Genomic DNA, 24,196 nt, shown 5'->3' with positions numbered 1-24,196 from the left:
TGCATCTTTGATTCAACTGCTAAATTGACCGCAAGTCAAGGGGATCCTCCCCCGCCCGGAGGTAGACAACCCTGCAGAAATCACCAGAATCCGTTACTGGATATAGTCTTTGGGTCCCGAAGGTGAGAACCGAGGCCTTGCCCCTCCCACGGCCTCTCCCGGACAAAGTGACCGTCGCTGCCAACTGCGCCAGTCTGGCCGAGCCCTTGCGCCCTGGGACCATCAGAATCAGCGTACGCCCATACCACCCGCTGGACGACTCCGGGCATAGGGGGCAACCCAGTGTCAGGAAGGACGGGGGAAACGGCCGCCGCACGGCCCTCCCCGAGCTGCAGGGGAGGGAGAGGGTTCGTCAATGAGTGCGGGTTCGCCCGGCTGGAGTCCGGGAATTAGCCAGGGCCAGGTGGTCCGAGAGAGGCCGACCGACGCGGAACATCCCTGTCGGTTGCCCATCCCGCCCCCACGGCGCCCCGAATCCCCCCAAGCCAATGAAAGCGGCAGCGTGAACCCACTTCTCTGCTCTCACCTTTCAGCTAGTTCCTTCCAGCCGCGCCGCCGCCGAGCTACGCGCACTGACACGCCCCCCTTTCATTCACCTGTCGCCCCCTCCGCTGAGAGGCGGGGCAGTCGACCAATCACGGGTGCTTCTGCGTTCAGGAAGGCGGGCCCTTGGACAAGAAGGTTGCTCAATGGCTTTGGTGCCCCCCTCCAGAGGCTGCGCTCTGAAGGCTCCAGTGCATGCGGAGTGATGGGAGTTGTGGTCTCACAGTTTATTTTTCGAGTAAAGCTACCCTGGACAAAACTACAACTACCAAGATGCCAAAAGGAGCAAGGACCAGCGCTTGTAAAGGCTAGAGCTCCGATCGGTCTTCTGAGTCCCACTTGACAGACCTGCGAAGTATCTGTCTCTTTGTCCCGAGAGCTAAAAACACGTTGTGCGTATTAAAACAGCCTACACAATAAGAGCTATGATCTGTCAATCCGCACACAACTGCCGGCGCTCTCCACAAAAAATCTGGAAATGAGTGACATGGTTTAATCTACTCAGCAGGTTTTTCTTGAACACCTGGAACACTCTCTTCCCTTGAAAGGCTTTCAGGTTTATATATACAAGTGAAATCGTTAAACAGCAGTACTGATGTGTTCTAAGTAACAGTACAGGCACGTTCTGAGGCTGTGAAATAAACAAACCAAGTTTAATGCTCTCAGCTTCGTTCTAACGGAGGGTACATTCGTTCGCGAGAGCTGCTGTAACAAAGTACTATTCAGTTCAGTTCAGTCGCTCAGTCGTGTCCGACTCTTTGCGACCCCATGAACCGCAGCACGCCAGGCCTCCCTGTCCATCACCAACTCCCGGAGTCCACCCAAACCATGTCCATTGAGTCGGTGATGCCATCTAACCATCTCATCCTCTGTCGTCCCCTTCTCCTCCTGCCCTCAATCTTTCCCAGCATCAGGGTCTTTTCAAATGAGTCAGCTCTTCGCATCAGGTGGCCAAAGTACTGGAGTTTCAGCTTCAGCATCAGTTCTACCAATGAACACCCGGGACTGATCTCCTTTAGGATGGACTGGTTGGATCTCCTTGCAGTCCAAGGGACTCTCAAGAGTCTTCTCCAACACCACAGTTCAAAAGCATCAATTCTTCAGCGCTCAGCTTTCTTCACAGTCCAACTGTCACATCCATACATGACCACTGGAAAAATCATAGCCTTGACTAGATGGACCTTTGTTGACAAAGTAATGTCTCTGCTTTTGAATATGCTAACTAGGTTGGTCATAACTTTCCTTGCAAGGAGTAAGCGTCTTTTAATTTCATGGCTGCAGTCACCATCTGCAGTGATTTTGGAGCCCAGAAAAATAAAGTCAACCATTGTTTCCACTGTTTCCCCATCTATTTACCATGAAGTGATGGGACCAGATGCCATGATCTTAGTTTTCTGAATGTTGAGCTTTGAGCCAACTTTTTCACTTTCCTCTCACTTTCATCAAGAGGCTTTTTAGTTCTTCTTCACTTTCTGCCATAATTAAACTGGCTTAAACAACAGAAATTGATTGTCTCACAGATCTGGAGACTATTGAAGTCCAAAATCCAGGTGTAGGCAGGATTAGTTCCTTGTAAAGGAAGAATCTGTTCCAAGGCTCTTTTCTTGACTTGCAGATGGCCATCTTCATGTGCACATGGTGCTCTCCCTGAATACATTTCTGTGTTCATATTCCCCTTTTTATAAGACAGTCATATTGAATTAGGCTTCCCCAATGGCTCTGTGGGTAAAGAACCCACCTGCAAAGCAGGAGGCTATGCGGGCTCAATCCCTGGGTTGGGAAGATTCCCTGGAGGAGGAAATGGCAACCTACTCCAGTATTCTTACCTGGAGAATCCCATGGATTGAGGAGCCTGGCAGACTACAGTCCATAGGGTCACAAAGAGTTGGACATGGCTGAGTGACTAAGCATGCACGTCGTATTAGATTAGGAGTTCACCTGACACCAGTACAACCTCATCTTAACTAGTTGCATCTGCAACAACCCTATTTCCAAATAAGATCACATTCTGAGATACTGGGGGTTAGGATTTCAACATAAGAATTGCGGTGGTGAGATGGGGGGTACAATTCAACCCATAACAGGGAGAGATGGCCAATAAATAGATAGATGGTTTTTAAAAAGGAACTAAGTGAAGTGCATGGCAACGAGCTAAAAAGAGTGGTGAAGCAACAAAGAATGACTCAGTGGCTGGGTTAAGTTGAGGCTCCTGGATGGCCTCTCTCAGTTGGTGATGTTGCAACTGAGACCCTAACTAGGAGAAGTGAACCATGCTAACATTAAACAGAAGAGCATTCCAGGCCAAGGAAGAGTTAGTACAAAAGCTCTAAAACAGAAACAAGAGGATGACTCTGAATGAGAAGTGGATGACAGGCAGACCAGCTTAATGGGCATGCAACCTGTGCAATCCCATGCAGCCCCGCTCCCAGAAAGGCTCCATGCTTGCTTTAAGGCTCTGCTGCTCTAATTGCTGTCTTGCAGTTCTTAATAATTTTTTAACAAGGAGCCCCATATTTTCATTTTTTACTGGGTCCCACAAAGTATACAGCCAGTCTAGGTGACAGGAAATGTGAATGGATAAAAGAGCAGAAGCCAGATCATGTAGAGAATTGTAGGTTGGATTTTTTTGTGGTATGTTTTACATGGGATGAGATACCTTTGAAGGATCTTAAGCAGTGGAGAGAGATGATCTGATAGTAAGTGGTCCCAGTAAAAGATGCTGATAGCTGGGGTTAGGGGATGTGGGAGAGGTGGAGAGAGCTGGTTCACAATATATTGTAGAGCTTGTCAACAGTTAAACTGCAGCTCACTCTAAAGACAACTTAGATAATTTAAATAAAAATAATTTAAAAGGTGAAATGTCAGTCAAGCCCCATTGTACAATTCATCAGAGAAAAGCAGTTTATTTATCTCTTGCAAAGCTAGATGCCAAGAGAAGAATAGCAGCACATCTTTACTCTCTGGGTGGCTTTCCTTGTCACACAGTTCCCAATGACCAGCTCAGGATCCAAGGACATTTGATCCCATGGCAGTGCAATAGTCATTGGAAGGGAGGCATCTTCAAGCTCAGCCTCTCACATCGTCTGACCAGAGAAGTCATGTCATTGGTGCTTAACCTTAATTACAGCCATATATGGCACTCACCCTGTGTTATTAATTCTGCAATTCCTGGATCCAGGATCTGAATTTAAGGTATCAAATTTTATTGCTGTGCCAGATGATAGAAATATTCCAAGCTGCTAAAACATAGGGGCTTTTAAGACATGGAAGCAAACTAAACGTCCCTCTAGAGATGAATGGATAAAGAAGATTTGGTATATCTACAATAGAACACTGCTGCTGCTACTGCTAAGTCGCTTCAGTCGTGTCCGACTCTGTGCTACCCCATAGACGGCAGCCCACCAGCCTCCCCCGCCCCTGGGATTCTCCAGGCAAGAACACTGGAGTGTGTTGCCATTTCCTTCTCCAATGCATGAAAGTGAAAAGTGAAAGTGAAGCCACTCAGTCGTGTCTGACTCTTAGCGGCCCCATGGACTGCAGACAACCAGGCTCCTCCATCCATGGGATTTTCCAGGCAAGAGTACTGGAGTGGGGTGCCATTGCCTTCTCCATCAATAGAATACTACTCAGCCACTAAAAAAAATGAAATAATGCCATTTGCAGCAACATGGATGGACCTAGATATTATTATACTAAGTGAAAGTAAGTCAGACAAAGACAAATATCATAAGATATCACTTATATGTGGAATCTAAAAAATACACTACAAATGAACTTATTTACAAAACAGGAGTAGACTCACAGACATAGAAAACAAACTTATGGTTACCAAAGGGGAAAGGCGGGGAGGGATAAATTAGGAATTTGGAATTAACAGATACATACTACTAATAGAAATAAAAGCAAAAATAAACAAAAGGAACCTAATCAAACATAAGCATTTGTACAGCAAAGGGAACCATAAACAAAATGAAAAGACAACCTCCAGATTGGGAGAAAATATTTGAAAATGATATGACCGACAAGGACTTAATCCAAAATATACAAACAGCACATACAACTCAAAAACAACAGAAAAACCCAACCCAATCAAAAAATGGGCAGAAGCTCTAAATAGACATTTCTCCAAGGAAGACATTCAGATGCCCAACAGACACATGAAAAAGAGCTCAGCATTACTAACTATCGGAGAAATGCAAGCCAGCACTACCATGAGGTATCACCTCACACTGGTCAGAAAGGCCATCATTAAAAAATGTACAAATAACAAATGCTGGAGAGGATGTAGAGAAAAGGAAACTTTCCTGTGTTCTTGGTGGGACTGTAAATTGGTGCAGACACTATGGAAAACAGTCAGGAGGTTCTTCAAAGAACTAAAAATAGAGTTGCCATTTGATCTAGCAATCCCACTCCTGAGCGTATATTCAGACAAAACTATAATTCAAAAAGATGCATGCATCGCTATGTTCATAGCAGCACTGTTCACAATAGCCAAGACATGAGAACAACGGAAATGTCCTTTGACCGATGAATGGATAAAGAAGTTGTGGTACATATATAAAAAGAACAAAATAATGCCATTTGCAGTAACATGGATAGTCCTGGAGGTTATCATACTAAGTGAAGTAAGTCAGGAAGAGAAAGACAAATACCATATGGTATCGCTTATATGCGGAATCTAAAATATGACACAAATGAATTTATCTACAGAAAAATAAAAAAGACTCACAGATAATAGAAAACAGACTTGTGGGTTCCAGGGGGAATGGAGGGTGGGGAAGGGATGGATCAGGAGTTTGGGATTAGCAGAGGCAAACTTTTATATATAGAGATTGGATAAACAACAAGGTCCTCCTGTATAGCACAGGGAGCTATATTCAATATTCTGGGATAAACCATAATGGAAAAGAATATGAAAAAGAAAGTATATCTATGTATAACTGAATCACTTTGCTGTACAGCAGAAATTAAAATATTGTAAAATCAACTATACTTCAATAAAATAAATTTGAAAAACCAGGTACACATTACACTGTATAGTACATGGAACTGTATTCATCCTGCAACCAAGAGTTCTCACCCCAAAATGAAAAGATCCTGCATGTCGCAATGAAGATCGAAGATCCTTCATGCTGCAACTAAAACCTGGTGCAACCACATAAATAAATAGATATCAATATTTTTTTAAAGCCTCTGGAAGTCATCATTTAGGCAGCCTTGGCAAAGGGCAAGAACTTATGATGCTCCATCTCTCATTGGGCAACCACAGTACTGGCGCCCCAGGATTTGATATGTGTGTGACCAATTGGGGACACGCATGCTCAGTCCCTCAGCCGTGTTCAACTCTTTGTGATCCTATGGACTGTAGGCCACCAGGCTCCTCTGCCCAGGGGATTCTCCAGGCAAGAACACTGGAGTGGGTTGTCATTTTCCTGCTCCAGGAGGTCTTCCTGACCCAGGGACCAAATCCACGTCTCCTGCATCTCCTGCATTAGCAGGCAGATTCTTGACCGCTGAGCCAACTGGGAAGCCCCATGTAGACTATGACAGGGCAATTTATGAGACAGAGGTCATAGCAGCTGCTACCGTGCTGAACCTAAAAACGCTGACAACCATATTCTTTCCAGTATAATCTCTGCACATACTGTGACCCGCCACAATCAACATCTGTTCTAATGAGGAGCACCTGGAATAATGAGATTGTTTCTCTCCAAAGAGAACCACTTGAGGAACAACAGATAATTCATCTCTTCTTGAGGGTTTCCCAAGGTTTTCACTGAGAGTGCATGTGTAAAGTAATTGAACAGCAGAGTCAGGAGCAGCTGGTCAATTTCTAACAGTATGCAAGGACAGAAGTTGCACACCTATCAGGAGACATCTGATTTGTCCTGAAAAATAGGGTATGAATATTGTGCACTGCACTAAGGTATGTCCCACCTGTCTCTCCCCAACAATTGATACCCAGGGCAAAGTCACCCCCTGGCATGCCACCTGCTCTGCATCTCCAGGTGCTAGATCATCATTTCTCTTCATCTCGGGGGAATTGGGAAGTGGTCACCACCAAATATGCTACTCCTCAATGGAAGTCAAGATATTTTTTAATACGTATCATTTTAACCCAAGAGCAACTCTGGGTTGACCTGCCAATGTGAGCAGCCAGCCTTATTCTTAAGTGAACACATTTTCCCTTGGGTGAAACACTGTGGATTTTTCCCAGGGTTGAGTGCTAACTCCTGGGTGACATCCCAAATGGCCCCTCAGTCCGTATTTTACTCCCAGTTGAAACCCTGACCTCATTGAGAATGGTTAGGTGGATTTTTGGCACCCTGGGAGGCACACAAATGGTCCTCTGCTCTGAGCAGCTCAATGTTGTTGCTGTTTTGTTTTGATTTTACTTTTTATTTCGGAGAATGTGTTTTCCACACTGCAAGGCTTGTGGAATCTTAGTTCCTTAATTAGGTATTGAACCTGTACCCTTGACAGTGAACATGTGGGGTCCTAACCACTGAACCTCCAGGGAATTCTCTGGAGAATTTTAATATACAAAGTACATTTATTGTAAATATGCCATGGGGGATTAAGGAAGTTCCCTAATGGGAAGAAACGAGTTAATAGCAGGCCTGCAACCCACTCCCTCTTTCTCCTGAGATGAAAGGGGAAAAAAATATCCCTGGTCAAATCTTGTATACACGCTAATAACCCATGCTCTTGGTAAACACAATAAGAGTATATACTTACTAGCAGGAAAGTAACAGAAAATCCTTATCTATGAAATGTTTTTAATAGGATACACCTGCCCTGTTTAAACTGCTTACTGTCAATAATCCTGGATTTTATGGATTTATGGAGAGCATGGCTAAGCAGAGAATGGGGAATATAAGCAGTGTAATTAATCCAATATAAGATGGAGATGTTCCACAACCAAAAGGAAGCAATGGCTCCCTACATATTGCTCAGAACACACCTCACCTGTTAAATCTGAAACTAAGACACATCCTTCTTTTCTTTTTTGTAATATGAATTTATTTATTTAGCTGTGCTGGGTCTTAGTTGCAGCATACAGGATGTTCCATCTTCTGTGCAGCATGCTGGATCTTTTATTTTTATTTAATTCAATTCATCTATTTTTATTTTGGCTGCACTTGGTCTTCGTTGTGGCACACTGGCTTTCTCTAGTTTCTCTGTGCAGTGTCTTCTCTCTGCAGTGTGCAGGCTTCTCTAGTTGCCATGGGTGGGCTTAGTTGCCTTTGGCGAGTGGGGCCCTAGTTACTGGACCAGGGATTGAACCCAAGCATCCTGTGTTGGTAACCATCCCAGGTGGCACTCGTGGTAAAGAACCTGCCTGCCAATGCAGGAGGTATAAAAGACATAGGTTCAATCCCTGAGTCAGGAAGATCCCTGGAGGAGGCATGGCTACCCACTCCAGGATTCTTGCCTGGAGAATCCCATGGACAGAGGAGCCTGGTGGGCTACAGTCCATAGGGTCGCAAAGACTCTAACACAACTAAATCAACTTAGCACACACACACCCTGCATTGGTAGCTCACAGTCTTAGCCACTGGATGACCAGGGAGGTCCCTAGAACACATCTTATTGTTAGAATGGAAGGACACGCTCTCTAAATGGGGAGCTCCATCTGCCAGTATTGGACTTCTCCAAGGGAAAAATACTTTACCTATGTTTTGTGACTGCCTTTTTCCTTTAAATCACTGGTCTAGTATAGGGTAAGACTATGACTTACATGAGTCTGATTCAAAAGTTCAGTTCCTCTTATTACCATTCCTTTCGTTTTTTTAAAAATCATGAATAGATGTTGAATTTTACAAACAATTTTTCTGCCTTTATTGAGGTGAATGCATGATTTTTCTCATTTAATTTACAAAGACAGTGGATTATGTTAACGGATTTTTAAATTGTCAAATGAATGTTGCATTCCTAGGATAAAATTAACTTGGTCATATGCTGGGAGCCAGTGTGAGGAACTCCACCCGTGGCAAAGGTCATGAGGAGGGAGGCTCGGCATACGTAAAGGCGGGATAGAGCCTCAGGAGTCCCCCTGGATATTCTTAGGCATCTACCCCCAAAATCAGAGTCTGCCTACTTTACTGCTTTGTGCTCTCACCCCTGACTTTACGGGGTGGGGGGGACTGTCCCCCACCACCATCTCGCTCTCTCTGATGAGGAGTTTACTTACAGCTCCAGTTAATAAAGTTCCTGGGCATAATAGGAGTGTTTAAATCCAAACCCCTCAGATGGCTCTCTAACTTGCCTGACAATTTACCTGGACTCCTACATCTATGCATATGATTGTTTACAGTCTCCCAACCGCAAGAGGCACAGGAAGCTTAAGATATTCAAATAGCTTAGAGCCTCTCAGAGAGTTAGAAACAGTCAGAATAAAACTAGTAGATTTCCTTGATGAGCCAATGCTTGCTGCCAAGTTTCCACATCCCCTGTATTGTATCCTTGGAAGTTAGTTGGTATGTAGAAAAAATAAGTAGTGGCCTTGGTGTTAGCAACTTTAGACCCTTAAGGTAATAAATTCTTTCCTTTGTTGTAAATCCACTGCACCTCTGCCCTATAGGAATGCAACTTTATCTAACACCTTCGGAGGATGGCGCCAAACTTTAAAATAATTACTCTTAGAGAAAATAAGTCTTATGGTTGACAAACCTTTGTCAGAGTCATAAAATGTTAATAGGCCTTCTGGCCAGAAGATGATATAAATCACCTAAACCATTTGTGTACGATAAGTTTGCAGAAAAGAAACCCTGGTTTCGATAAGGATCAAAGACTGCTGACTTTGCATGATTTCACATCCCCTATTATCCTCTATGTGCAACTTACGGTATAAAAGCCCCTGTTGAAAATAAAGCTACGGGCCTTGCTCACCAAAGCTTGGTCTCCCCGTGTCATTCTTTCTTTCACATTCTGGCTGAATACCCATCTGGAGCGTGGAGGTCCTCTGCTACCACTTATTTGCCTGGGCTTCTAAGACCCACTCGAGAAGGTGCGTAAGGTGGGGCACCTTCTGCTATTTGAGAGGGCAACTGCGGCCTCCGTGGTCAGAGCTAACCTGATGTCACAGGTTATATTGATTTTCCTCGTAAACCAAGTTATTCAGCCTCTTTTCTCCGCTGAATTTTCCTACTGAGCTATCCTCATTCTATTACTCTTTATATCTTTGATTAATATTTAATTAAAGCTATTGTATCCAGTTCACCGAAGCCGTCTCCCCTTCGAATTCCCTGGATCAGCCGGGGCTGGACCCCGGCAGTCATAAATTGTCACCTTTTTCATAAATTGCTGAACTTGACTTGCTAATATCTTACTTAGGGTTTTTGTATTAATGTTTATGATTGAGATGGGTCTTTAATTTTTATGCTTGTCCTATCCTCAGGTTTGGTTTCATGGTAATGTCAAATTCATAAAATGCCTTGGAGAATGTTCCCACTTTTTCTCTTCCCTGGAAGAACGCGTGTAGGATGGTATTTACTCCCTCTCTGCACAGTCCACTTCTCTGGACACTCACATCCACATGCATTTATTCTGAAACATCCAACGTGCTTATCTCCTCCCTGACAGGCCATGTAAAGTCCCAGCCAGTTACTACATCTCACTGAAAGTCTGTCTGTGATGTGCAGTCTTCTCTATCAAGTCCAAACGTGGAAAACACTACCTGCCTGTCATTCAACACTCCCAATATACAAAGATAAAGAAGAAAAAAGAAACCTGCAACTCAAAAAAAAGCTACAGTAGAGACCATGAACCCCCAGAAGTCATGGCAATTGTCCAACACTATTATTAAACCCTCTGGGGCAGGAATAGTGAGGATTTCCTGCCCAGTCAATATTGTAAATTCTTGGGAGCCAGGCAGCCCCTGGATCTGTTCTCTGGATCCTTCTCTGGAAGGATCTTCTTAGTCCATCGTTTTCTGTATCCACATCCGCGGTGGCACTGGAGAAAATGTCCTTCTAGGCAGCTGCCCAGCTGTTCTGGTTATTGTCTCTCAGCTTCAAACCCACCCTCAAGGCTCCGCTTTGTGATGCCAGAGCTGAGACTCTGGGAAATCACAGTTCTTTTTTTGCCAGCTGGCAGTAGGGGACCCCAGAGAGAGATTACATTTCTGGAAGAGGATGAAGATGTATCCTTCTTGCTGTCTGTTCCTATTCTCTCAGCATCATTTTGGCAATGATTTTGATTCTGCCTCACTTCTGTTTTCCTAAATCTGATCTAGAACCTTAGCTGCAAGCGAGTCTGGGAAATGTTTTTAGCTTTACAGCTCCTCAGATAGAAAGATGGTGGCATAGAGGTCAAGAGTCAATCCATGTATCTGTCACTTCATCCCACAGGCAGTCATGCTGGAGGTCCCATATGGGCAGAACACAAAACATGGAAAACAGCAGGTGCCAAAGCTGTGTGAGATGAATCCAGTGAAAATATAATAGCCTGACACCACGTTAAAATCCTAGAGCATATGGCCTGAACACATCGGGACATTTACTCCAAAGCAAAGGGCAAGGTTGCTGCACTTTAGACTTTCTTCCTCATAGAAGGAGCCCAGTACTTGATGGATCTCTTTGGATTTGGAAGGAAACATACACCATGATTCGTGCCCACAAAGGTCCGAATAGTCAGGGTTATGGTCTTCCCAGTGGTCATGTATGGCTGTGAGAGCTGGACCGTAAAGAGGACAGAGCACCAATGAATTGATGCCTTCCAACTGTGCTGTTGGAGAAGACTTGAGAGTCCCTTGGACAGTGAGATCAAACCAGTCAATCTTAAAGGAAATCAGCCTTGAATATTCACTGGAAGGACTGATGTTGAAACTGAAACTCCAGTATTCTGATCACCTGATGCAAACAGCTGACTCATTGGAAAGTCCCTGATGCTGGGAAAAATTGAAGGTAGAAGGAGAAGAGGGCATCAGAGGATGAAATGGCTGGATGGCATTACTGATGCAGTGGATACGAACTTGGGCAAACTCCGGAAGATGGTGAGAGACAGGAAAGCCTGGCGTGCTGCAGTCCATGGGGTAGCAAAGAGTCAGACACGACCGGGCAGCTGAACAACAACAACTCACAGCATGACTGGTAAACTATTCCTACCCATCTAGCAGTTTCCAGCTTTGAGGAAGGTATGGAGAAAGCAAAGTGAGAGAGGCCTCTCCAGCTGATCCAGGCTGCGGTGTAAGTAGTTCAGCCTTTTCATCCTGATGACCAAACAGATCCACAGCTCAAACTGCCAGGTAAATTAGGATGCTCTATGGAGCCTGGAAAGCCCCATGGACAGAGGAGCCTGGTAGGCTGCAGTCCATGGGGTCGCAAAGAATCAGGCACAACTGAGCAACTTCCCTTTCACTTTTCACTTTCATGCACTGGAGAAGGAAATGGCAACCCACTCCAGTGTTCTTGCCTGGAGAATCCCAGGGAAAGGGGAGCCTGCTGGGCTGCCGTCTATGGGGTCGCACAGAGTCGGACACTACTGAAGCGACATAGCAGCAGCAGCAGCAGCATGGAGCCTATTGCAAACAACGATAGAGGAAAATCTGTAGCCAGATCCTTAGGGTTTAGGGGTAAAGCCATGTTTCGTTCGGGCTACCCTAGTGGTTCAGCAGTAAAATAAAAACCCACCTGCAATTTAGGAGATTTGGGTTCAATCCCTGGGTCAGGAAGATCCCCTGGAGAAGGAAATGGCAACCCACGCTAGTATTCTTGCCTGGAAACTGCCATCAACTGAGCGACTAAACAACATGCTTTATTCATAAGAGAGAATTTCTCTTTTGTGAGCTAGCTCCTGGAGTTTTAATGGGCTCTGATAGACTGCACACCTGACCACAGGGCTCCAAATGACCCTGTGACCTGAGCTGCCCATTGTGAACTGGATGTTCTCTAATTAATTCTTACACCTGCAATTCTTCAGGGGAAATGGTCCATGTAAAACCTTGCCCAAACAGACCTGAAGGGGCAATGCGTAGGTCATCCCCCTCCCAGTGTACCCATTCCTGCTACATTGTTACGATAACTTCAACCCAGGAGCTTGAGAAGGAAAAATGGAGAACTGCTTTATGTGTGGCTCTGTAAAATGTGCAGGTATCAGCCAGAAATGTAGACTGCTATGGCTGGAGCACCCCATTCAAGATGACCCTGAAGGAGAGCAGAGGAAGGAAAGTGTCCTGGTGGCAGAAGACGGAGTAGAGCGTGTGGTTGTTTCTACTTTGTCTCGAAGGAGACATTGGACCATAAAGAAGTCTGAGGGCCAAAGAACTGATGCTTTTGAATTGTGGTGCTGGTCAAGACCCTTGAAAGCCCCTTAGACAGCAAGGAGATCAAACCAATCAATCTCAAAGGAAATCAACCCTGAATGTTCATTAGAAGGACTGATGCTGCAGCTGAAGCTCCAATACTTTGGCCACCTGATGCAAAGAGCTGACTCACTGGAAAAGACCCTGATGCTGGGAAAGATTGAAGGCAGGAGGAGAGGATGGCTGCACAGGATGAGATGGTTAAATAGCATTACCTACAAGGCACATGAGTTTGAGCAAACTCTGGGAGATAGTGAAGGACAGGGAAGCCTGGCATGCTGCAGCCCATGGGGTCTCAAAGAGTCAGACACAACTTAGAACTGAACAACAACCACAACTTGAAGTAGAGATGGACTGAAATCAGGATCGATACTGAATCCCAGGCGATGGCTACTGAAGAAAACAAGATGAGAGTCTTGGGAACAAAAGCTGGGGACAGAGGAACAAGGATGCTGCTGCTGCTGCTAAGTCGCTTCAGTCGTGTCCGACTCCGTGCGACCCCATAGACGGCAGCCCACCAGGCTCTCCGGTCCCTGGGATTCTCCAGGCAAGAACACTGGAGTGGGTTGCCATTTCCTCCTCCAATGCATGAAAGTGAAAAGTGAAAGTGAAGTCGCTCAGTTGTGTCCGACTCTTCGCGACCCCATGGACTGCAGCCCACCAGGCTCCTCCGTCCATGGGGTTTTCCAGGCAAGAGTACTGGACTGGGGTGCCATCGCCTTCTCTGGAGGAACAAGGATAGACCTGCTGAAATGGGCCCAGACCATGTGTTCACCGCTGTGGGTGTGATTGCAACAAGGCTCCCTATATGGGAAAAACTATTAGAGATTGGCTTTCAGATGGCAGACCGTGAAAGAGCAAGAAATGGTTTCATAGAAATGGTTATGTGGCCCCAAAGTCTAGTGGAGAAGAAAATATCTCCCCAGGTAGAACTATAAGAAGTAGGTTTCATTGTCTACTTTGCCTGTAGGGAGACAAGACCTGAGCTCAGGATCTGTACCGGGTCGTGGATTAATGATGTGACGAGCTCTAAGTTTTAAAAATTAGAAGTTCACGAGAAAGACGTTTGCAAAAGATAGATTTCTATGAATATCCAAGATCATAAGACAGGAGTATGCCATATAAATGCTCACCATGGCCCCCCACTGAGGGGAAAATAACCAGAAAATAGGATGCCCTGTGGGTGTTAACTGGATGTTAACCGATGACCTTTCCCCCAGCCAGTCCAGCTCTTGTTCAATGGGTTCACGCACAAAAGACCATGACGACAGGGGTGGAGATTAGCCATGGGCTCAAGAATAGGAATATCCCTCACCAAGGGTGGTCAGACAACCAACGGGATTGATACCCAGTTTGCGCAAAGCAGCTAACAGCACTGGACCCTTGCATGCATGCATAGTAAGTCACTTCAGTCATGTCCAACTCTTTGCGACCCCATGGGCTGTAGCCTGCCAGGCTCCTCTGTCCATGGGATTCTCCAGGCAAGAATACTGGAGTGGGTTGCCATTTCCTTCTCCAGGGCATCTTCCCGACCCAGGGATCAAAACCGCGTCTCTTCTATCTCCAGCATTGGCAGGCGGGTTCTTTACCACTAGCGCCACCTGGACCCTTGAACTGGTATCAGACCTTAAGGGGAGCAGCCGGCTACTTGGGCAGCTTGATTACAGAGGACTCCGTGATGGAGGCACGAATTTGTCTCACTAGAAGAGGCACTTATTCCGGATATGGATCTGCTTTCCTTGCCTCGAACACCTCTGCCAGAACCTCCACCTGTGGACTAAATGCACAGTCTTGATATCCCATACAGTATTGTTTCTGACCATGGAACTCACTCAAGAAAATAAATGAGACAGGACTCACTGGCCTTGTTATGTGCACCATTAGCCAGTCTAGAATGGTAGAAAGGCCTACTAAAGGCCCAGATAAAGTACCAACTGTTAGACAACACTTTGGGAGGTAGTGTACCATCTGCAAGATAGAGTAATCCTCTGAACCAGGGCACTGTCTCTCCTGTAGCCAGTCACAGAGTTCGAGAATCAAGGGGCTGGATGCAGGAGTGGCTTCTTCTAACAATGAAATCTTTTACTCACTCAAAAATTATCTGTTTCTTGGGCTTCCCTGGTGGCTCACTGGTGAAGAATCCACCTGCCAATGCAGGGGACACGAGTTCAATACCTGATCCAGGAAGATCCCATACACTGAGGAGCAACTGAGCTTATGTGCCACAAATACTGAGCCTGTGCTCCGGAGCCAGGGAGATGCAAGTACTGAGCCCACGTGCTGCAGCTACTGAAGCTCACATCCCCCCCCCCCCGCCCCCTGCCCCCGAGCCCGAGCCCGTGCTCTGCAACAAAGAAGGCACCATAGTGAGACGTCTTCTCACCGCAACCAGCGAGGAGTCCCCTCTCACCACAACTAGAGACAAGCCCAAGCAGCAACGAAGACCCAGCGCAGCCAAGGATAAATAAATACAATTATTTTTTAAAAAATGATCTGTTTCTTGACCCCATGATTGCAGGGAAGCAAGGTATGTTAAAAGCTTCTAGAGTCCAAGGAGGGGAATCCTCCACCAAGTGAGACAATTTTTTCCACCAAACCAGAAGTTGAAACTGCCACTCAGCCATTTTTTAATAATTTTAAAAAAATATTTATTTAATTTTTGGCTGTGTCAGGTCTTAGTTGCAGCTGTGGGCTTCTCTCTAGCTGAGGCACACGTGCTCAGTAGTCGTGGCATGTGGGCTTGTTGCCCTGCACCACGTGGGGCGTGACCTCCACCAGGGATCGAACCCACACTCCCTGCATTGGAAGGTGGATTTCTTAACCGCTAGACCACCAGGGAAGTCCTGACTCAACCATTTTGAGTACCTCATGCTGCTGAACAGACAAACAGAAAAAGAAATCAAGGTATCTCGTAGGGTTCAGAACTCTGGCTATCAAGGGGAAATAAGTTGTTACCACACAACAGGGGCCAGAGACTTCGGGACAGACTCACCTGTATTCCCTAAGAATCCTATTCCTACTACAAACCCTGTGATCAAAGTTACTGCAAGAGCGCTGCAATTCTAAACAAGAGAATCTGTCTGTTCTGTGGGCACAGAACTTGACTATATTGCTGACCGAAGGCAGAAGGAACCTGGAATAGTTAAGAAGGAAAATCATAAATACAAGATCAACTTTTGAATAAGTCAAAGAGGGACTTCCCTGGTTTCCCAGTGGTTAAGACTCTGCACTTCCAAGGCAGGGGGCGCATGTTCCATTCCTGGCCGGAGAGCTAAGATTCCACGTACAGCACGGCGTAGCCCAAAATAATAATACTAATAAATTAATCGAGGAGGTGAAGATTATAGCCTCTACTTGATCTTCTTTCCCCAGTGTACATAGTTAACATTTTTACATACATTTTCTTCTTTCTTCTCTCTTTTCCCCACTTCTGTCTCTTTGTGATTGTATATGGAGACTACCTTCACCATCCAGTCATAGATCACAGATTTTCAAGAAGGGATTGAGAAAAAGCTAAAGGGGGGACATCAAGGCATTGGGGTGCCTTTCCTGGAGGGTTAAGAGTGTTTTTAATTATACTGCTTTTTAATAACAACTGCTTTTTAATAACAACTGCTTTTTAATAACAACTGCTTTCTACTCTTTGGGGAGCAAGTCCCAGTTTGGGACACAGGGATATATGTTTGGCAACAAATGGGGTACATCGACAGTTAATGTTTGGGCCATCCACACTGTAGAGAGGAAAAGACTCCCTCTCCCTCCTAGGTTCCATAGCTGTGTCTATGAAATAAACTGATAACAGATGGATTAACAGGAGAAAAGGTTTACAAGTTTATTAATTTTTAATATTGGGTGCATGGGACATAGCAGGAAAAAAAAACAGTAAATACAAAAAAAAAAGGGGGGGTGGGAGTTAAAAGATTATACACTGACTTAGGGTTTTCCCAGTGGCTCAGTGGTAAAGAATCCCCCTGTCAATGCAGGAGAGACACCGGTTCAATTGCTGATGGGGGAAGATCCCACATGCCATGGAGCAAGTAAACCTGTGTGCCACAACTACTGAACCTGTGCTCTTGAGCCTGGGAGCTGCAACTGCTGAGCCCATGTGCCTCAACTTCGGAAGCCCACACACCCTAGAGCCAGCACTCCACAAGAGAAGCCCCCTCAATGAGAAGCCCGTGCACCGCAGCTGGAGAGTAGCCCCCACTCGCCGCAGCTAGAGAAAAGCCTGTGCAGCAACGATGACCCAGCACAGCCAAAAATAAAAATAAACTTTAAAATATTATACACTCACTTAATAAGGAGACACTTAGGGGAGAGAGTAAATGATTTGGGGGAAAAGATGAATGGGCCCTCAGAAGAATATATGATACAATAGATATGACATTTTGTGACAGTTTGTCTGGGAGTGGGGTCGACTTCTAGTCTCTTCCCTGGGATTTATGATAACTGAGTTCCTTTAGGAGGATCTGTCCTTAAGTAGATGAAGTTCAGAGAAAGCTTTTTCCTGAATCTGTCATTTTTCAAGTGCCTTCAATGCAAAATAATCAATATTCCAAGGCAACACATTTTAGGCTGACATTTCCTGAACTCCTTCAGCGTGCAACCCCAGTCTCCATTTGGGGAAAACCCTCAGTGTCTGTTACAGTCACAGTACGGAGATAACACTAGTTCTCACCTCCACTGCTATGTCCTTCTGCAGAAGTAAAGTGGGCTAGCTCTTTTGTCTGCCCACTCTCAGATACAGCCATGGAGCAAGTTTATGATGTACCAAGTCCCAAGAACAGTGCTTAAAGCAGCTGGAGTATATTATTACCATTCCTGTTTTTTCAACACAAGAGGCACGGGAAGGTAATAGGGCTTGCTTCCCTGAGTCAGTCCACAGCGCCACCTTCTGGAAGCCTTGGTGACAGCCACCCTGGTAGACAAAGTCATCAATCAACCCTTTTGCAGAAACATTTGCCCTGTTTTATTTTTTCTTTTAATTTACTTTCTAAAAATTAATTTTATGTATTTATTTTTGGTTGCTTGAGTCTTGGTTGCTGAGCAGGGGCTTTCTCTAGCTGTGAACAAGTGGGGGCTAATCTCTAGTTGCAGTACGCAGGCTTCTCATTGCGGTTGCTTCTCTTGTTGCAGCGTGTGGGCTCTAGAGAACCGGGTTTCAGTAGCTGTGGTGCAAGGGTCAGTAGCTGTAGTTCCAGGGCTCGAGAGCACAGGCTCAATAGTTGTGGCATATGGGCTTAGTTGCCCCAAGGGATGTGGAATCTTCCCAGACCAGGGATCAAACCCTTGTCTCCTGCTTTGGCAGGCAGATTCTTAACCACTGGACCACCAGGGAAGTCTCCTTTTGTAAATTATAAAGTGGTGCATAGACTTATCAGAGGCTGGAAGGAACAGGGTTCTGCCCAAGATCACACAACACGACATGTTAGGAGTACAACTAGCACCAGAGGGGTACCAGGAAAAGTTTAACGACTGGCTTAGGGGCAAGGCACATAGCTTGTAATGTCTGTAGATTTGATGATGTAAACAATCCCATCTTCGGAGATTTTAAACTACCAATGTGACATCACGTAATACAGAGTTGGGAAGAGATTACAGTAAGTCACACACCATTACTTGGCATTTTCTATACAAAAAATGTAAGTTATTTCAAAGGCATAGATGATAGAAAAATGTATAAAAATATGAGTTTGGGATATTTATTGCCTTTGTTTTTATATAATTTTATTTTCTATATCATTTATTTAATCTTAAGTTTCTGTAATTTACATTTTTGTAATGGTTTTGTTCGGGCTCAGTGGTAAAGAATCCTCCTACCAATGTGAGGGATGCAGGTTCAACCCCTGGGTTGGGAAGATCCCCTGGAGAATGAAATGGGAACCCACTCCAGGATTCTTGCCTGGGAACTCTCATGGACAGAGGAGCCTGACAGGCTACAGTTCATGGGGTTGCAAACAGCCAGACATGACCTGGTGACTAAACAACAACCATGGCTGTGCTCAACAACCAGCATACTCAGCGCTAGAAGGCTGAACCAGAAACTTTCTGCTGGCTTTTAGACGTGCCCTGTGCTGCTTCCACCAGCAGCTTGAAAGTAAAGTGAAAGTGAAGTCGCTCAGTCGTGTCCGATTCTTTGCGACCCCATGGACTGTAGCCTACCAAGTTCCTCCGTCCATGGGGTTTTCCAAGCAAGAACACTGGAGTGGGTTGCCATCTTCTCCAGGAGATCTTCCCAATCCAGGGATTGAACCCGGGTCTCCCGCATTGTCAGCAGACGCTTTACCGTCTGAGCCACCAAGGAACTCCGCCAGCAGCTTAGGCATTTTCATTTTGTACTGGGTCCTACAATTTATGCAGCTAGTCCTGCAGCCAACTCTATGCTGGATTTCCACAGCAGAACCAGGGCAGGCTTTGGAAACTTCACTTCCAAGGATCATCCTGGGCCTGGCTGTCTTCCACTGGGGAAGCCCAGACTGTCTAGAGGAATCAACCAGAAGGGCATCCTAGCACCACTCCCGTCAGCCCTGCTGGACACGAGAAGCCTACTTTACTTGAATGAGTCTACAGCACCATCTGGTGGCAGCTGGGTGTTAGGGCTCCCTGGGAGCCAAAGCTGGGAGGCTCCTGGGACAAGAATCGTCCACTATGAAGGATCCAGCAATGCAGGAGAGGAGACGTGGTCAAAGGAGGTTCTGAGGGTCAGGGACAGGGTGAAATGATGCATTCATACTTCACCTTAGAATTAGAAGAAAACTCAGATGTCCCTAGACTGGTGAAAAAACAATGCCAAAAAGAAAAAAGTGACCAATGCCCATAACCCAGGATTAAAATCTACTTCCCCTGGCTCTCAATCTAGTGATCTTTAACATACCATTTAGTTCAACAGATGCTTATGAGTCTCTAACAGTGCTTAGGACAAGGGTGAAGGACTAAGGCAATAATAATTACCGTATTAAGGGCTTTCATATAATATGTTAGGGGCTTTTTTTGTTTCGTTGTTTTTTTTGTTTTTTTTTTTAAGCCAAGCCTCAAGGCTTGTGGGAACTTAGTTCCCCAACCGGGGGTTGAACAGAGCCCTACAGTAGTGAGAGCACAGAGTCCTAAACACTGGACTGCCAGGGGATTCCCTGTATTTTACTTATTTTACTTAATTCTCACAACACCCAGAAGTTGTATCCCCATTTTAATGATGAAGGCTCTCAAGCGAGGGAACGTTAACCTGCCCAAGTCCACGTTGCCGGGAAGTGGCTGGGCTGGGATTTGAATCCAGATCTACTTGATGTCATTCAAGGGAGCCAAGGCTCAGGGTGCAGGGAAGGACAGATGGGGAAGACCAAAGAGATCCAAGAAGGTCCTGCTCAGTCCACACACACTGAGGACCTCACGCGCGAGAGCTGTGCTAGGCCTGGGGATGGGAGGGTGAGAGTGGAGGACAGTCTTTGTCTGCAGCTCACGGCTGGGTGGGGAGGCAGGACACGAACCTGGACAAAGTGAAGGAATATGCTATGGTCAGAGACTTGATTTTATCATAAAGCCTTGGGTTCAAATCAGAGTTCTGCCATTTCCCAGTTGTATGACCTGGGAAAAAGTTAATCTCTTTCCATCTCTCTGAATCTCATCTTCTTCCACTACAAAATGGAGAACAAAAACACTCCCTACCTCATAGGACAATTGGGAAGATAACACAAGGAACACTGTGTAAGATGATTAATAAAGAGCACCTTTAGTGTGCGGTCACTAGATCACATTGCCTTCACAGCACAAGTCATTTCCTTATTTTAAAACCTCTGGACATCCCTGGTGGTCTAGTAGTTAATACTCCATGCTTCCACTGCAGGGAATGCCCCTTTGATCCCTGGGGAATTAAGGTCCCACATGCTGCGTGGTGTGGTCAAAACTTAAAAAAAAAAAAAAACACTTAATAAAACTAAATTTTAAAAGCTCTGGTAACTCTCCTCTATCCATGGATTAGGTTTGAATTTTTAGCTCTTCATCCAAGGTTCTCAGGAGTAAAGGAGTTAATGATCTTTACAATCTCATCTCCATCTTCTCTTTTCAATTTTCTTTTTAGCCATTCCAGCTTGCTCCCAATTAGACTTGTCTTTGTCCTTACTCTCCTTACATGTTCTATTTCACTTGCCCTACCGATATTCCACTCCAGGCACCATTCTGCTGCTGCTGCTAAGTCGCTTCAGTCGTGTCCGACTCTGTGCGACCCCATAGATGGCAGCCCACCAGACTCCCCCATCCCTGGGATTCTCCAGGCAAGAACACTGGAGTGGGTTGCCATTTCCTTCTCCAATGCATGAAAGTGAAAAGTGAAAGTGAAGTCGCTCAGTCCTGTCTGACTCGTAGCGACCCCATGGACTGCAGCCCACGAGGCTCCTCCGTCCATGGAATTTTCCAGGCAAGAGTACTGGAGTGGGGTGCCATTGCCTTCTCCAAGGCACCATTCTAGGAACTCGAATATCTGGGGGAAGAGCATTCTGAGCAGAGGGAACAGCAAGTTCAAAGGCCCTGAGTCAGGAGAGTGCTGGGAATTTTCAAGGAATGAGAGGCCTTAGTAGATCAAAGTCAGGTCAACTTCAAGGACACTGTGAGGCTATAGTGGCTTTTCCTCTGAAATAAGAAGACATTGGAGATTTCTGAGTAGAAGACGACTGTGGCCTTTTCAGATTCAAACTCTGAATCCATTAAACAATAACACCCCATTCCCATCTCCCCCTGGCCCCTGATAACCACCATTCTATAACCTGTCTCTATGAATTTGACTATTCAAAGCATCTCATATAAGTAGAATATTACAATATCTGTCCTTTTGTGACTGGCTTATTTCATTTGGTATAACGTCTTCATGGTTCTTACATGTTATAGCATGTGTCAGAATTTCCTTCCATTTTAAAGCTAAATAACACTCCAACACGTATATGCGTGTACACATTTTGTTTATCCATTTCTATGTCAAGGAACACTTGGGTTGCTCTCACTTCTCGGCTATTGTGAACAATGCAGCTGTGAACGTGGGTGCCCAAGCATCTGCTTGAATTTCTGCTTTCATTTCTCTGGGGTATATACCTAGAAACGGAATTGCTGGATCACATGGTAGTTCCACGTTTAACTTTTTGCAGAATCACCATACTGTTTTCCACAGCAGCTGCACCACTTCACACTACCACTGTCGCATGCTTTTCAAAAGATTGCCTTCAGAGTGAACTAAGACTAGACTAATAGAAGGCAAGAGTGGACGCAGAGATACCAGTGACCCAGGTGTGAGACGATGGTGGTTTGGACCCACATAGTGGCAATGGAGGTGGTGAGAAGCTACTGGGTTTTTATTTTGATTTAAAGGTAGCACCAACTAGATTTGCCAAGGGATTATCTTTTGCGTATGAAAAAAGTGAGGAATTAAATTGTCTCCCAGGTCTTTGGTTTGAGCAAGTGGGGGGATATGGTTGCTATTGACAGCTTTGGAGAAGTTTGCAGGAAGTTGAGGCAGATACATCGGGAGTTTGGGAACATGTTAAGTTAATATGCCTATTATACAACCAAATACAGATAACGATCCTGGTGTTCAGAGAATACATGTGGGTTGGAGAGAAAATTCGGAGAATTGTCAGTGTGTAGATGGCATTTAAAATCATGTGGCCTGATGACATCATCTGGGGAAATGATGACAGAGATCGAAAAGGAGAGGGTCAAGGGCTGAGCCTTAGGACATTCTAGGGATAAGAAGTAGGTGTGAAAACAAAACAGCAAAAAACACCTAGAAGGAGACACCAAAGCAGGAGGAAATTCAGACAGGCAAGATGTCCTGGGAGCCATGTGAAAAAAATGTCTGAAGAATGAAAGTAATAGATTGTGTTAAATAAGATACTGATGGTTCAAATAAGATAAGAATTGCAAATTGGCCACTGCTCTTGGTACCCTAACAAAAGTAATTCAAATGACTTTGGAGAGGCAAAAACCTCACTGAAGTGAGATCAAGAGAAAATGGAGACATGTGAGTATAGGGAGTGCTTCCAGGAGTTTTGCTGTAAAGGGGAGTAGGGAAAGGGTGATGGGTCAAGAGAGGGTTAGGTTTTTGTTTGCTTGCTATTAAGATGGGAGAGCATATTCAAAAGCAGAGACATTACTTTGTCAACAAAGGTCCGTCTAGTCAAGGCTATGGTTTTTCCTGTGGTCATGTATGGATGTGAGAGTTGGACTGTGAAGAAGGCTGAGCATCGAAGAATTGATACTTTTGAACTGTGGTGTTGGAGAAGACTCTTGAGAGTCCCTTGGACTGCAAGGAGATCCAGCCAGTCCATTCTAAAGGAGATCAGCCCTGGGATTTCTTTGGAAGGAATGATGCTAAAGCTGAAACTCCAGTACTTTGGCCACCTCATGCGAAGAGTTGACTCATTGGAGAAGACTCTGATGCTGGGAGGGATTGGGGGCAAGAAGAGAAGGGGACGACAGAGGATGAGATGGCTGGATGGCATCACTGACTCGATAGACGTGAGTCTCAGTGAACCCCGGGAGTTGGTGATGGATAGGGAGGCCTGGCGTGCTGCGATTCATGGGGTCGCAAAGAGTCGGACACGACTGAGCGACTGAACTGAACTGAACTGAACTGAAGATGGGAGAAGTAACAGCATGCATGATGACAGAAATAATCTTGTAAAAAGGGAAACAAAATGGAGTGGGGGTAAAGAATTATTATAGCTACACTCCATAGACAAGAGACAATGGATAGATAACTATATAGGCACCTACTGAAGAGCACAGGGAACTCTACTCAGTACTCTGCTGCTGCTGCTGCTGCTGCTGCTGCTGCTAAGTCGCTTCAGTCGTGTCCGACTCTGTGCGACCCCATAGACGGTAGCCCACCAGGCTCCCCCTTCCCTGGGATTCTCCAGGCAAGAACACTGGAGTGGGTTGCCATTTCCTTCTCCAATGCATTAAAGTGAAAAGTGAAAGTGAAGTCACTCAGTCGTCTCTGACTGTTAGCAACCTCATAGACTGCAGCCCACCAGGCTCCTCCATCCATGGAATTTTCCTGAAATGACCCATACAGGAAAATAATCCAAAAAAGAGTGGATATATATGTATATACATGGAGTCTTCCAGGTGGCATAATGGTAAAGAATCTACCTGCCAGTGCAGGAGACCCAAGAGATGTGGGTTGGATCCCAGCCCATTCTTGCCTGGAAAATTCCATGGACAGAACACCCTGGCAGGCTACATTCCATGGGGTCACACGACTGAGCAACTGAACACAAATGTATAACTTATTCACTTTGCTGTACAGCAGAAACTAACACAAGATTATAAATCCACTATACTCCAGTAAAATTTTTTAAAAAT

The sequence above is a fragment of the Bos grunniens genome, chromosome 2, assembly GCF_055505025.1.
Source record: "Bos grunniens cultivar Pamir isolate PY7600 chromosome 2, Bosgru_T2T1.0, whole genome shotgun sequence".
NCBI lineage: Eukaryota > Metazoa > Chordata > Mammalia > Artiodactyla > Bovidae > Bos > Bos grunniens.
This window is presented reverse-complemented; position numbering follows the sequence as displayed.